We start from the raw sequence: 16,138 nt of genomic DNA on the forward strand, positions 1-16,138 counted from the left end.
ATTTAAAGTCCCTGCTGCTTGGTTTGGCACTTGTTGCAGCCTACTTCCAGGGGCTAGTAGGCCACACTTTGAAGCTCTCTGGCGCTCTTTTAAGTCATCGTAGGAAAATGGGGAAAAACAGGCATACTTCTCAACTCACCTCCTACAACTCCTTAAAATTTTTGCATCACCTTTTGAAACACCCTGTATACCCTTGGAGTGTGACGTAATCATCGCTATATTGGCAGCCATCTTGACCAAATTTCTCGGGCAAATCGTACGGAGAGAGTGACACCTTTAGAAATTGAATGAAGATATTACTTAATCAGCGATTTTTATCAAATTGGTGTCTCTCTATAATAAAACATTTCAATGGAATTTGGCATTTCGCCTCTAACTTCCCCGCCGCTTATCAAACAGTTCGAAGGAGAGCGCGAGGTGCGGTACAAGCTGCTTCCTCGTAGACTCAGTCGCGAGTGTCAACTGATCCGTTATTTCGACACAAATAGCGCGAAGCGGTAAATACTCCTTGCTTTGACAGTTTCGGGACGTAAGATAAAAAGGTTGCGAGTAGTGGTTTTAAGCAATCAAGTCGAGTATCGAGTACGATTTTTTTCATCGAGTATTCGAGTCGAGTAATATTGAAGTCGAGTACTTGATTAAGAGGAAACTTTCTCTAATTCGATTCGAGTAACTAAAAAAAATCTCGAGTAATATATTTAACGAGTCGGGTTATCGAGTACTTGATTAGCAGCAGGTTTTATTCAAGTAATTATGAAATTAAATTAAAAAAAAGTATTAAGTAATTTTCCATGCTGAGAAATATTAATTTAATTTAAATGAACTACAGATTCCACAACTTTGTAGGTACCGTTTATTGCCCCCAAAAAGTTGTAAAAACCCCTCTTTGAACTTTGAAGCAGCGAGGATAGAAAAAACCAATACTCGACGAGTTTAGAGAGCAGCTTATTCAAGTAACCTGCTACCCGAATATGCAATTTTTCGGTACTCGGTAATTGACGAGTATTCTCCAATTACATTCGAGGTCGAAGTAATAATGAGTGTAGGGAGCTGTTGGCTCGCATGGCATGCAGGGCTTGCCACCACCCTCCTACGCATTGTAACCCGGCCACTTGAATTATTGGCTTCAAAAGTAGCTTGATGACTTAGGCCTAAGGTGATTCCAAGGGTATTAGCCTAGCTGATTATTATTATTATTATTATTATTATTAAAAAAGGTCGAGTACTCGAGGATGTTTCAGTACTCGCAGAGCTCTAGTAGCGTGTCCTCCTATCCCTCTCACGCACTAATCGTAAGACCCTTGACCCTTAACCCTAAGACCCTTAACCGTAAGACCCTTAACCCTAAGACCCTTGACCCTTAACCTTAAGACCCTTAACCCTAAACCCAAGTCAAAGCAGCTTCGTATCTCATTGGTTCTCTGTAACCAAAGACTATATAACGCTTCGCTTACTAGACAGGCGTGTTCCTAGGAAAAACCTGTTAACACCTCTGTAGCACTGTAAAAGCTGGGTTAATATTTTGACCCGCGGCTAGAGGCGCCACTAGCAACACAGCTCAAGCTAGGGGAATATTTTGACCAGCGTCGAGATGGAGCCACAATCGGTATGCAAGTTGAGCCATAGAACACGCCTGTCTAGTAAGCGAAGCGTTTATATAGTCTTTGCCTGTAACTGACGTCTTCCGATTCGATTGCAGTGCCCGCCGGTGACGTATTTCCTTCCCCTCTTCTCGTGGCGGAGTAAAATTCGACCATGATGGCCGCTGATCGTCTCAACACAGTCTTTTTTCATCGGTGGTATTGGGCTATTGGCGTAAGACAAACATTCACTCTGAAACAATAGTTTGGACATAAACTCTGATAGTTAGGCGGCATAGCACGACACTTTCCAGGTAGCTTTTATATATGGGGGAAGCAAATTTTTTAAGAGAAGCCTTTCAAATTGTTGCTGTGATGGCGGCCATCTTGGGTGAAAGCCGGTGAGTGTGGGTAACTATTAAAATGGCTATATCTCCGTGAATTATAGTTCGATTTTATTCATTTTAGTACCAAACCAACTGTTTAAACTTTTAATTACTATAAAGGCCAATTCACACGAGCCAACTTTTAGACCCAACTAGATGAGTCAACTTGAGTTGAGTCAACTAGTTGGTTCATGTGAATAAAAGTTCGATGAGTTGATCCACTAAAAAAGGACGCGAAAAATAAATGGATCACTGATCCATTTTGGCTGACTCAGCATTTTGATTTGAAAAGTTGGCTCGTGTGAAAAGGTCTTATGTTAAACTAAGTACTTTTTCAAAACAATATTTCGACGTTTCTTGCAATTTTTATCATACAATGTATGCCATAAAAATTCGATAATTACTATAGTAAAAAGTACACTTTCTACTCCTTAAAACGGTGTATTAAGTTTGGCAATCAGTTTACTACAATTAATGACATACGCCCCGGGTGTCACCCATGCTAGCTACGCCACTGATTATCTGCCTGGGCATAGAGAAAAGGGTAGTGGCATTTTAAATTTTTGGAAATTTCGCTAGATGTTGCTTAAAGGCCTAGGTTTTTTTCTGCCTGTCCCCCTTTAAATTAACTTAGTGGACCACAAATACCCTGGTGGTAGGCCAACCGCGGAACATGTTGGCCTAATTTAAAGGGGGACAGGCAGAAGAAAACCTAGGCCTTTAACTGGGGTAAATTGCGCGCGGGTGATTTGAAATTTATTCTTCGGTTGCAATATTTTTTAACCTTTATTATAGACGTATGATTATATACAAATACTTTATATAGTTTTTTACATAATTATGTTTAATAATACCAAAGGGAGTAAATTAAATTAGAAATAATTAGTCAATTATAAAAAAATATTTTATTTTATCAAACAATATCACAAGCCTTTTAAAATTATATCTACAGCTAAAATTAAAGCTTGTTTACTATTAGTATTTTAAAATTCTTAAAAAGTTTAGGTAATTTAAAAAAAGATTTAATTTTATATCCAAAAATATCTCAATGCTTTTAAAAATACATTTTCAGCTAAAATTGAAGCTACTTGACTGTTAGTATTGTTTTTTATCAGTTTCTAAAAATAATGCTAATTCTACTTTTCCTATACACTCTTTTACGAAGTCGGCCATTTCATTACAGGCCTAATTTAAAATAGTACAGGCAAGGGGGCCTGCACGTGCTCATCAGCTCGAGACGTCGCGTGCACTTGACCGCGTGAAGCGGCCTTGCATACACTATTTGAAATCAGACCTGTAATAAAATGGCAGCTCTCACAAATAAGGATATTAAAGAGTGTATGCTGTCTATGTAATTTAAATAAGATTTCGTTTTAGTTTTATCTAAAAATATCACAATGCTTTTAAAAATACATTTTCAGCTAAACTATAAGTTATTTGACTATTAGTACTGTTTTTATCAGTTTCTAAAATTAATTATAATCTTACCCAAAAAGATGGAAATACATTGACAGCAAAAATGCATTAATAGTGTTTAAAACAATTACGAAACTATAATTACAACTTCATGTTTACGAGAAAATGTTTACGAGAGGTCCAAATGAGCCACCGAATGAACCAGTATTTTTAAACAAACGCTTCCGTGTGATGTTGGCTGTACGAGCCAAACAAAGTGCTTCGCTGACGTTGTCTTTTTTCAATGACTTAGCGACTACGTCACTAAAAGTCAGAAGAATATCTCTTGGGTCGGAATTGTCGCTTGAACCTAGGAGCAACAAACACAAGGAGAACGCAACTAGCCTTTAAACACGCTAAGGCAGTGTTGCGTACAAATTTCATTGGACGAACCTTTACACTGAACGTTTTACGCAAAGGGGGAAGACAATTTCCGAATTTCCCCTTCCGACGGCAGCAGGCGCTAAAGCGTCTAACCTAGGAGCAACAAACACAAGGAGAACGCAGCTAGCCTTTAAACACGCTAAGGCAGTGTTGCGTACAAATTTCATTGGACGAACCTTTACACTGAACGTTTTACGCAAAGGGGGAAGACAATTTCCGAATTTCCCCTTCCGACGGCAGCAGGCGCTAAAGCGTCTAACCTAGGAGCAACAAACACAAGGAGAACGCAGCTAGCCTTTAAACACGCTAAGGCAGTGTTGCGTACAAATTTCATTGGACGAACCTTTACACTGAACGTTTTACGCAAAGGGGGAAGACAATTTCCGAATTTCCCCTTCCGACGGCAGCAGGCGCTAAAGCGTCTAACCTAGGAGCAACAAACACAAGGAGAACGCAGCTAGCCTTTAAACACGCTAAGGCAGTGTTGCGTACAAATTTCATTGGACGAACCTTTACACTGAACGTTTTACGCAAAGGGGGAAGACAATTTCCGAATTTCCCCTTCCGACGGCAGCAGGCGCTAAAGCGTCTAACCTAGGAGCAACAAACACAAGGAGAACGCAGCTAGCCTTTAAACACGCTAAGGCAGTGTTGCGTACAAATTTCATTGGACGAACCTTTACACTGAACGTTTTACGCAAAGGGGGAAGACAATTTCCGAATTTTCCCCTTCGCGACGGCAGCAGGCGCTAAAGCGTCTAAACAATGAAAAATGTACACAATAAAATGCACAACTTTTGACGGGTTGCGTTCTCCTTGTGTGGGGTGCTGTGTTTGTTGCTCCTAGCTAGAACTTTCTTGCTTTTTCAGCGCCCAATTGATTTAGTCTCGAATCATACAATTCCGCAAGCTTAGAACCAGTTGGGCAAATGCAATTCCGTTAGTGTTATTTTGATCTTTTGTGGCTTCTTCTTTTGGCGCTTGAAGGGACTCGATTAAATATCAGACTTAAAGGCCTAGGTTTTCTTCTGCCTGTCACCCTTTAAATTTACTTTCCTTCCAAACAAATACCCTGGTGGTAGGCCATCGTTTTCTGCTGTCGGCCTACCACCAGGGTATTTGTTTAGAAGGAAAGTAAATTTAAAGGGTGACAGGCCGAAGAAAACCTAGGCCTTAAGCATTTTAACTCGCAATGATGCACCGATATGGGTAAAACCGATGTACCGCTACATCGACGGTAACATTGGACCATATATCGGCGATAACGTTGGACGATATATCGGCGATAATATTGGACGATATATCGGCGATAACATTGGACGATATATCGGCGATAATATTGGACGATATATCGGCGATAACATTGGACGATATATCGGCGATAACATTGGACGATATATCGGCGATAACATTGGACGATATATCGGCGATAACATTGGACGATATATCGGCGATAATATTGGACGATATATCGGCGATAACATTGGACGATATATCGGCGATAACATTGGACGATATATCGGCGATAATATTGGACGATATATCGGCGATAATATTGGACGATATATTGGTGGTAATATTGAACAATACATCGGCGGTAATATTGGACGATATATCGGCCGATATTAACAAATTTTTCTATCATAACAGTAGTGTATATAATAAAGTCATTGTAAAAGACGGTGCGGTACACTGCCATACCATTGTTTTCAAATTTTTCATTAAAAATTTTGCAAGAGCATTATCCAAATATATTTCTTTTCATTTTATGTGATACATATTTCCTATCACAAATCGAATATCGTTGTTTTTTAATGGTTTACACTCGTAACCCCTGTCTAAAATAAGTATGATCAATACCTTCTGAAGTCTGGCGTCCGTGGCACGGCCAATAAAATAAAATATTATCAGTAGTTAGTTAATCGAGAATTTTCTTATTTTTAAATGGTTTTCAGAAAATATTTTTCTAATACCGGTATCGGACAATATCGGCTTCGCTTAAGCCGATATAAAAAAATATGCCGATATATCGGTGTATCCCCAATTTTAAGCGCTACCATGTCATTAGTACTCAGTTTGCCTAGTAAATGAGTACCTTTCAAAAGTTTTGCGATTTCACTCGTGTAAACGGGCTACTATAGGTTGATTTTTCACCGCAAAAAAAAACCAAAAACTTTCACCAATATTGTGAGAGAGCGATTTACGCGATCTTGTACTAGGTGTATTTTCGACTTTCAGTTCGTTCGCCCTTTTAGCTTTTTCCGGAGTGTTGTCCTCGTCGTCGTTAAAACAAAACCACGTATCTTTTTGGTGGCCTTTTTGAAAAAAATGGATTTTTAATTTTGCAGGGACTTGTGAAATCGCGTATTAGGTTTTTACAGGCGAGTTAATTTTATAGTTAAATAATTTCGTTTCAATATTGACTCTTTATGAGGATTCTAATTTAAAAATATTTTGCTAAAGGGCAATTTTTAGATATACGGGGTTTTGTGAAGTGAAATAGGAGCTGAAAATAAGCGAGATACGTGCTTTTGCGCGAAATGCGTTGTGATTATGAAAGGTACGTTTAAATGTGTTCTCGATTTAAAAAAAGAAATTCAATCGCAACCTATTAATGTTTTGAATGTTATATACGTAAATTGGGGTGTAGAATCTAAATATGTCAATTTTTACAAAACCACGTATCTCAAGTTACGTGGTTTTGTTTTAACGGCGACGACAAAGACTTTCCCAATTAATTTTTCCTGATGAATGCGCAGTCATTTCTACTTACATCACTGGAATTAAAATTAAAAACACGCCGTGTTTAACCCGTTTTGTTTGTGTATAATACATCTGGTTAATACAGTGGCGCACTCAGATAGTTTACTGGGGGGAAAGGCTAGTGGAAGGCTATGTGAAATTGGACACCTGTTCCGAAACGCCGAAAAAACACTTACAAACTCCCATCTAGGAGCAACAAACTCAACACCCCACACAAGCAGAACGCAATTTTCTTGCGTACGTTTTTCATTGGCTAGACGCTTTAGCGCCTGCTGCCGTCGGAAGTGGAAAATTCCGAAATTGTCTTCCCCCCGCCCGTAAAACGTTCAGCGTAAAGGCTCGTGACGCTCGTCCAATGAAATTCGTACATAACCCTTCGTTAGCGTGTTTAAAGGCTAGCTGCGTTCTCCTTGTGTTTGTTGCTCCTAGCTCCCATAGACAACCTTGAATGCTCGTAGTAGACGAAATAACAGTAAACCTTTTATGTCAAACGTTTTATTATAACAATTGCAAAAACATCGAAATATGTTTCAAAAAATTGAATTAATTTAACTTTAAGTAATTAAAATTTAACTAAGTAAGATTTTAAACGGTAAATTAAGTACGAATAGGATCCAATAGTTAGTTTAGTACTAAATTGAATACAATCGAACGATAATTCACGGAGATATAGTCATTTTAATAGTTACCCACACTCGCCGTCTTTCACCCAAGATGGCCGCCGTCACAACAACAATTTGAAAGGCCTCCATTAAAAAAATTGACTTTCCCCATGTATATAAGCTACCTGGAAAGTGTCATGCTGCTTTCACAAAATGCATGTTTCAATGTATTTATGTCGCTATGCCACCTAACTATGAATTTTATGAAACAACATTTCAGACATTTATTCTGGAACAATATTTTAGACATTTACTCTGAGACAACATTTTAGACATTTACTCTGGAACAATATTTTAGACATTTACTCTGAGACAACATTTCAGACATTTATTCTGGAACAATATTTTAGACATTTACCCTGAGACAATATTTTAGACATTTACTCAGAAACAATATTTTAAACATTTACTCTGAGACAACATTTTAGACATTTACTCTGGAACAATATTTTTGTCATTTACTCTGAGACAACATTTCAGACATATACTCAGAAACAATATTTTAGACATTTACCCTGAGACAATATTTTAGACATTTACTCAGAAACAATATTTTAGACATTTACTCTGAGACAACATTTTAGACATTTACTCTGGAACAATATTTTTGTCATTTACTCTGAGACAACATTTCAGACATATACTCAGAAACAATATTTTAGACATTTACTCTGAGACAACATTTTAGACATTTACTCTGGAACAATATTTTAGACATTTACTCTGAAACAACATTTTAGACATTTACTCTGGAACAATATTTCAAACGCTCTGATGACATTTGTGAAATTTTTAAATAAAAAATTTATTTAAATCGAAATTTAAATTAAAGGAGTTTTTTTAAATTATCATTATCACGAAGTGCTCAAAGGTAACTAATTACAAATGAAAATTAAATTCAGATGAATTAAGTTTTGTTTTACCAATGCAAATAATTAATGACGTTTCAGAGGAAAACATGCAAATGTTTAAAAATCCAATTTTGATCAAATGAAATAATTTTATGATTAAATAAACAATGATGAAATATATTTTTTGATAAACTCTCTCTTGGAATATATCGGATTTTTATACACGTTTTATATCAAATTAAATTAATTAAATTAAATAAATAAATAAAAAATCAAATAAACAAATCTTTTGTTTGAAAAAAATCAAAAATGAAAAAATTTGTTAGAAAAATATCAAAAATCAAATAAACAAAATTTTTATTTAAAAAAATCAAAAATCAAATAAACAAAAAAAATTTTATTTTAAAAATCAAAAATCAAATAAACATTTTTTTATTTAAAACTCAAAAAACAAAAAAATTTGATTTAATTAAAAAATAAAAATCAAATAAACAAAAAAATTTTATTTTAAAAATCAAAAATCAATAAACATTTTTTTATTTAAAACTCAAAAAACAAAAAAAAATTGATTTAATTAAAAAATAAAAATCAAATAAACAAAAAAAATTTTATTTTAAAAATCAAAAATCAAATAAACATTTTTTTATTTAAAACTCAAAAAACAAAAAAATTTGATTTAATTAAAAAATAAAAAATCAAATAAACACTTTTTGATTTAAATAAAAAATGAAAAATCAAATAAACATTTTTTGATTAATAATAAAAATGAAAAATCAAATAAACATTTTTTGATTAATAATAAAAATAAAAAATCAAATAAACATTTTTTGATTAATAATAAAAATGCAAAATCAAATAAACATTTTTTGATTAATAATAAAATAAAAAATCAAATAAACATTTTTTGATTAATAATAAAAATGAAAAATCAAATAAACATTTTTTGATTAATAATAAAAATGAAAAATCAAATAAACATTTTTGATTAATAATAAAAATGAAAAATCAAATAAACATTTTTTGATTAATAATAAAAATAAAAAATCAAATAAACATTTTTTGATTAATAATAAATAAAAAATCCAAAAAACTTAACCATCCAGCTCAAAAATAACTTTCTCCTCGGGTCATACGAGTTCAGCACCCCGCCTTATAAATTACGCGTAACAAACAAATCCTTTTGTACTTGTGGTTGAAACATAAATTCTATTGTGAAATAAATTCTACCGTATCGCGAAGTTCGTTATCCCTGGCACCTAGGAGCAACAAACACAAGGAGAACGCAGCTAGCCTTTAAACACGCTAACGAAGGGTTGTGTACGAATTTCATTGGACGAGCGTCACGAGCCTTCACGCTGAACGTTTTACGGGCGGGGGGAAGATAATTTTCGAATTCTCCCCTTCCGACGGCAGCAGGCGCTAAAGCGTCTAGCCAATGAAAAATGTACGCAAGAAAATCCACGACTTTTGACGGGTTGCGTTCTCCTTGTGTGGGGTGTTGTGTTTGTTGCTCCTAGCTGGCACGATATTCCCAAACATTCGCTTTTTTATCCAGGTTGAATATCTCGATAAAAGATGCAATCTCGATTCGTATTAACCTCAAAATACATCATTAGATCATTTTCATAACATTTCACCTGTTCTACGTTATCTACGTTTAACGCCAAACAGCGTCAGTATTTCGTTGTTTTGTTTTGCGCTTTTTGTTTTTCGCCGCTCGAGTGTTTTAGCAGGAGTTGGTTATTAGGGCCCCAATTTGGGTATTTGAAAACCGCTATTTTCATAAGTCGGTCTTATACGGGTTAGGATTTTGACTGTCCGGTTTTTAAATATTTTATATGATTTACGCGTTACTTTTGTGCGTTTTTAGCGTGGTTTTATGGCCGTTTAGTTTCGATTACAAATCGAAATTGGCCATTATTTTGGATGTGTTTTGTAGGAAATTGGCGGGACCCGTTCCCGTAGAGGTAAAGTTATAAATGAGTTTAATATTTCTAAATTTAAAAAACGTTTTGTGTTGTTTTAATTTATGTCCATTTAAAATTAGTTTTGGAAGATTTTAATTTCAAATGTCTCTTAACAACAGAATTTGAAATGCTCGTTTGAAGTTTTGAACATAATTTCGAATAGTTTTTAAATTTCGAGCATAATTTTCCAATTTATTTTTATATTTCGAGCATATTTTCAAATTTATCGTTTTATTTTGAGCGTAATTTCGAATCTATTGTTATATTTGAAATTATGCTTGAAATATATATCGTTATATTTTGAGCATAATTTCGAATCTATTGTTACATTTCGAGCATAATTTCGAATATATTGTTATATTTCGATCATAATTTCGAATATATTGTTATATTTCGAGCATAATTTCGAATCTATTGTTATATTTCGAGTATAATTTCGAATCTATTGTTATATTTCGATCATAATTACGAATATATCGTTATATTTTTAGCATAATTTCAAATACATCGTTATATTTTTAGCATAATTTCGAATCTGTGATTATTTAAAATCTATTTGTGTATTTTGAGCATACTTTTAAATCCTTTTTACAAGCTTTGATATGCGTTTTTAGATTTCGAACACAATTAATAAATGCGATTTTGGTAGATTTTGAGCATAATTTGAACTTGTTTGTCTAGTCTTTCAGTTCAATTTCAAATAATGTTTTAAGTTTAGAGAAAACTTTCAAATGACTTTTCAAGTTTCAATTGCGTTTTTTGAGTCTTTTACCTCAATTTGAAATTACACTTTTCTGCTTAGAGCGCAATTTAATTTATGTTTTTAGCGTTAGTCCTTTACCACAATTGGAAATGTTACTTTTCTTTTAAGAGAGCAATTTCAAATACATTTTAAGTCTTTTACTACAATTTGAAAGGATAATTTTCGGCTTAGAGTGCAATTTCGAATGCGTTTTTTAGTATTTTACCACAACTGGAAAAGATACTTTTCTGTTTAAAGTGCAATTTCTAATACGTTTTTAGTCTTTTAGTGGAAATTCAAATTCAAATACGTTTTTAGTCTTTTAGTGGAAATTCAAATACGTTTTTAGTCTTTTAGTGGAAATTCCAATTCAAATACGTTTTTAGTCTTTTAGTGGAAATTCCAATTCAAATACGTTTTTAGTCTTTTAGTTTAAATTCAAATTCAAATACGTTTTTAGTCTTTTAGTGGAAATTCCAATTCAAATACGTTTTTAGTCTTTTAGTGGAAATTCAAATTCCAATACATTTTTAGTCTTTTAGTGGAAATTCAAATTCAAATACGTTTTTAGTCTTTTAGTGGAAATTCAAATTTAAATACGTTTTTAGTCTTTTAGTGGAAATTCAAATGTAGTCTACAAGTTTGCAGCTCAATTTCAAATGCGTTTTCACAATTTTCAAAAGTTAACGCTTTGAATCTTCGAATTGAATAGTTGAAATATATTATCCTTCGCTACTCCTTGTTTGAGTACATGGAATGCGCGTATTATTTTAATATTTGAAACCTCAATCTGAAACACGAGCTTCCATCAGAAGGGTCCTTGGTGGAAACATTCACCCCTCTGGGAGTCAGTCTTTCTCGGATTGAACGCTTCTGGTATGGCCTCTTGGCGAAAGGGGCAAAGGCTTAAGTATACCCCGCGTAGCGCTTTTAACGAACAGTTAAACCCATTGTTAGACATTGGCATTCTTTCATAGGCGCCACCGCAGCGTGGGTGCTCGGTGAGAAAAAAGGGTTTGACCGACAACACCGAGAATGCGAACGGCGCCATGTTCGCCTCGTGATCCCCTTGAGAAAAACCACGCCCCTTCACCTTATCTAGAGAAATCGTCCCCTCTTCTGTCGCGCCTTGTAGGCGGAGCGTAGGCTTTGTCAATCCTCGAGGGCGGAGTTTATCGTCCGGTGATCATGAAAACAAAGGTTATAGTTGGATCTACGTATTCTTTGTGAAAGCTAAGTAGATTCTTGACGACTCATTTTCATTATGTTCCTCACCCTTTTTTGAAACTGCCGACAGATTTCTTCAGAAGTAAATTTCTGCCACAAACTATTCAAAATCAGCGTTTTTGTGTTTTCTTTTCGGGTCTTTTGTTGAAGTGGGGTGTGTTTTATCGAAAATTGAATCATTGGCAAGTTTTTAAAAGGGCTTTTGAACCCACCACATTTTCATAGATTTGTTTTTGAACCGATACAACAAAAGACAAAATTCTTTTTCAATCAGATTTTCCTTGAGATGTTGCTATATTTTTAATTCTCATCGCTCATCATAATAAATTTGTTTCTTTTGTCTTTTTCAAATGACTGGGTTTGTTGAAGTTTATTAATTGCTTTAAAAGTCGCTCGATGACTTAGGCCTGATGTGGTGCCTTGGGTAGTTGATTATTATTATTCTTATTATATAGGGAGCTAACAGTTCTACGTCACACTACGTCACCCATGCTTTTTCCTATTGAAAAAAAAATTCTACCCAACATGGCGGCCGAAGTTTTAGTTCCCTATAGGCACAATTTATATAATTAATTTTTTAATAAAACATTTTTGATTGAGGCACTACAGGTTTATCTCCCCCCTAAATGTATGAAATAGTGATAATAGAAGTAATTGTGATAAATCAGATGCATCCGTATTTACGCTGGGATATTATCAGATCAGGTGATATGGGTACTTTAAAGCTGAACTTAATCTGAATTAATTGTAACCTGAGAGACAAAAGGTGAACAGATTACAGATGCCTCACAGTTATCAATGTTACATATTCCCCCGATTAAATTCATTTTAATTTCCGTTTATTTTGATTTGCTTCCACAAGATTATAGTAAACGTGTAAATCAGATAACAGTTCACCTAATTCCGAGGGGTAAGACACTCTGCGAACTCGGTGTACACTGCCGAACCTTTGACAGTGCTAAATGGAACTCGCGATCTCTTGAAAATATGTACCTTTAACAGTGCTAAATGCACGAACTCGGTGTACAGATTTAATTATCTGAGACTGTCTTACCCCTCGGCTAAATCAATCAGGTGATCTTGGGGTATTTGAATATTACTACCTGAGCAGTTGGCCGTTGGACTAGTACTGGAAAAATTATTATTAGCTATGTTTAGTTAATTGTTTGTGCAGGGGTGGACCTTTAACTTTAGGGTCCCCGGACTTGTTTGGGTATATCAGATGCATTTTGCAGGATTAATGGAAAATATGTTTTTTTCTTACATTTTTAATTTAAATGGTTTTTGTTTTTATTTATCGATTAACCACCCGTGTGTTTGTGAACCAAATAAGGTGAAATAATTGGTTAGGACCTCGCTTTTAAAGGGCCATAGAATCGTTTGGAATTACAGAAATAGAGTTTGAAAATTGTCAGAATCTGATTCGCAGTATAGCTAATATTCGGGCCGAATTTTTCAAATGATTATGTAGCCATCTAAATCAGATTTCAAAATAACCATGAAGTGGTGTAATGTCAAAATAAACCTAATACCAATTAGATTGAGTGCAATATTACCATAAATTTATAATTACGTGTCACATGAGTGCGTCAGTGCCCTATCTTCCGCGTGTTAACTTTTTACTGAGAGTAAATTTCTAAAATGTCCACACATTTTTGGTCCAATTAAGGGGGTAGGTACATTTGTTCGAATTTCAATCGTCCGAACGGTGGAACAAATGTTCGAATTTCATTCGTCCGAACCGCCGAAATAACAAATGTTTCAATTGTTCGAATTGGACAACTTGTTTGTTTCATTCGTCCGAATCGGTAGCATCACTTGTACGAATTCTGTTGCTAAATTAGTTTTTCTTATTGCTGTTTTAGGTTAGGTTCACGTTAATGTTACTATTTTCTTATATTATCAATATTTAAAAAAAAAACAATTCCTAATGTTCGAAAAAACAGACAAACGATTATTCGAACAAATGAAATTCGCCAGTAAAGTGAACGACTAAATCACCAACAAAAGTTGTGATACATTTTTCGGGCAAATGAAATACGTTTTCGGACATACGATCATGTTTTCCGGCATTCGGACAAATGATCATTCGGACATTTGTACCACCGTTCGGACGAATGAAATTCGAACAAATGTACCCAAATCTAATTAAGGGGTCTATGTGAAACTAAAACTTAGTTGCGTAAAAACTCTGAAATGATTTTCAGAGTTTTGGTGATCATTTTTGTTGATTGTCATACTTATTGGTATTTTGATACTCATGGCTATTCGCGACCGAAACTAGTGTAGGTGGCGCAACGGCGCTAGCTTCTCCAAGGTAGCGCCTATGATATAGCATCTGCTACAGACAAATTAAAAAGACATAAGAACTTATTTTCTTAAATAAACTTATCAAAATACAAGCAAACGACGCAAAAATTAAATTTATATGCAAGTATCAATATTTATAAATTCAAACTTACGAATAACGATGAGCAAAAACTAATAGCGTCTGCTTTAGCCGCTACCTATATAAGTTTCAATGGCGAACCAAAGGGGGCGTTGCGATAGTTTTCGGTCGTGAATTGTCGCTACCGTAAAAACCAAGCTGGATAATTTTCAGCCCGATCAACACGCGCCCAAATACACGCGGATGCCGGTTCCGCTGCACGATTCCGAAAACGCCCTGGCTAATCTGACAATAGGAGTGAAAGGTTCTAATCGAGTGCGATCTGCAGTGTCGAAAGTGAATCTATCGTCTCCGGTTAGGAAGCGACTCGGGTCCCACACCCGGCTGACGTTGTTATAAATAAACCCCCAACAGAGGGGTGCTAATAATAGTCCTGGCGCAATAACATTAATAAGTAGTGCCCGCTTAAGGAGAGGTGTTTTGGTTAACGACGTGTCACGTGGTAGTGTCCCCCCCCCCCCGTCTTGGGTTTGCCATCCGGCTTGGTTTGATACAATGAACCTGTTGTGCGTAATTTGATTTGTCACTGGTTTCTGGTTGCTTTACCTCCGTTACTGTAAAGAAGACAATTATTTCTGAGGTCGTTGACAGCGAGTTACGGTTTGTTATTCAATGGAATATTGCAGGCTTATCCTTTGCCTACGTTATTACAAAATTACTTCCATTAATATCTGCCATTTTAGTTCGACAATTCTGGCCACTAGGTTCTCTCGTATCTAGACCCCATTGCCTACAGGCCCGTGCACGAGAAATGTTTTCAATTTGTGCCATTTTAGTTCGACAATTCTGGCCACTTGGTTATCTCGTATCTAGACCCCATTGCCTACGATATTATAAAGGCCCGTGCACGCGAAATGTTTTTAATTTATTTCTGCCATTTTAGTTTGACAATTCTGGCCACTTGGTTATCTCGTATCTAGACCCCATTGCCTACGATATTATAAAGGCCCGTGCACGCGAAATGTTTTTAATATATTTCTGCCATTTTAGTTTGACAATTCTGGCCACTTGGTTATCTCGTATCTAGACCCCATTACCTACGATATTATAAAGGCCCGTGCACGCAAAATGTTTTTAATTTATTTCTGCCATTTTAGTTCGACAATTCTGGCCACTAGGTTATCTCGTATCTAGACCCCATTGCCTACGATATTATAAAGGCCCGTGCACGCGAAATGTTTTTAATATATTTCTGCCATTTTAGTTTGACAATTCTGGCCACTTGGTTATCTCGTATCTAGACCCCATTACCTACGATATTATAAAGGCCCGTGCACGCAAAATGTTTTTAATTTATTTCTGCCATTTTAGTTCGACAATTCTGGCCACTAGGTTATCTCGTATCTAGACCCCATTGCCGACGTTATTACAAAGGCCCGTGCACGTGAAATGTTTTTAATTTATTTCTGCCATTTTAGTTCGACAATTCTGGCCACTAGGTTCTCTCGTATCTTGACCCCGTTGCTTAGGCAACAGCAAAGGCATCAAGTTTCAAGAGTCAAAATCCACAAAAAAATATGGCGTTTCCAAGTGCAAACTGTTGCAGTATAACAAATTTAGGATATAATCTACTACTATTAACTTCTTTCGTGAACTTTAATACCAATAATTTAAATAAAAAGAGTTGATAGGGACACATTTAATTAATTTAAATGGATATAATATAAATTAT

General features: G+C 35.3%; 1 protein-coding gene across 7 annotated transcripts in view; it reads left to right on the top strand.

Annotated features, from left to right (window-relative positions):
• Myo61F (unconventional myosin 61F) overlaps nt 1-16,138 on the top strand; it is a 58,260-nt gene that overhangs the window by 13,373 nt on the left and 28,749 nt on the right. The window contains exon 2 of one of the 7 annotated variants that reach the window (XM_090166172.1): nt 3,675-4,744. The exons of the other annotated variants lie outside the window; for them this stretch is intronic. The gene's annotated coding sequence lies outside the window, so the exon portion shown is untranslated. The remainder of the gene's footprint in view (nt 1-3,674; nt 4,745-16,138) is intronic. 7 annotated transcript variants of the gene reach the window in all.

This window comes from Leiobunum rupestre, chromosome 2, assembly GCF_980474605.1.
Source record: "Leiobunum rupestre chromosome 2, qqLeiRupe1.1.hap1, whole genome shotgun sequence".
NCBI lineage: Eukaryota > Metazoa > Arthropoda > Arachnida > Opiliones > Sclerosomatidae > Leiobunum > Leiobunum rupestre.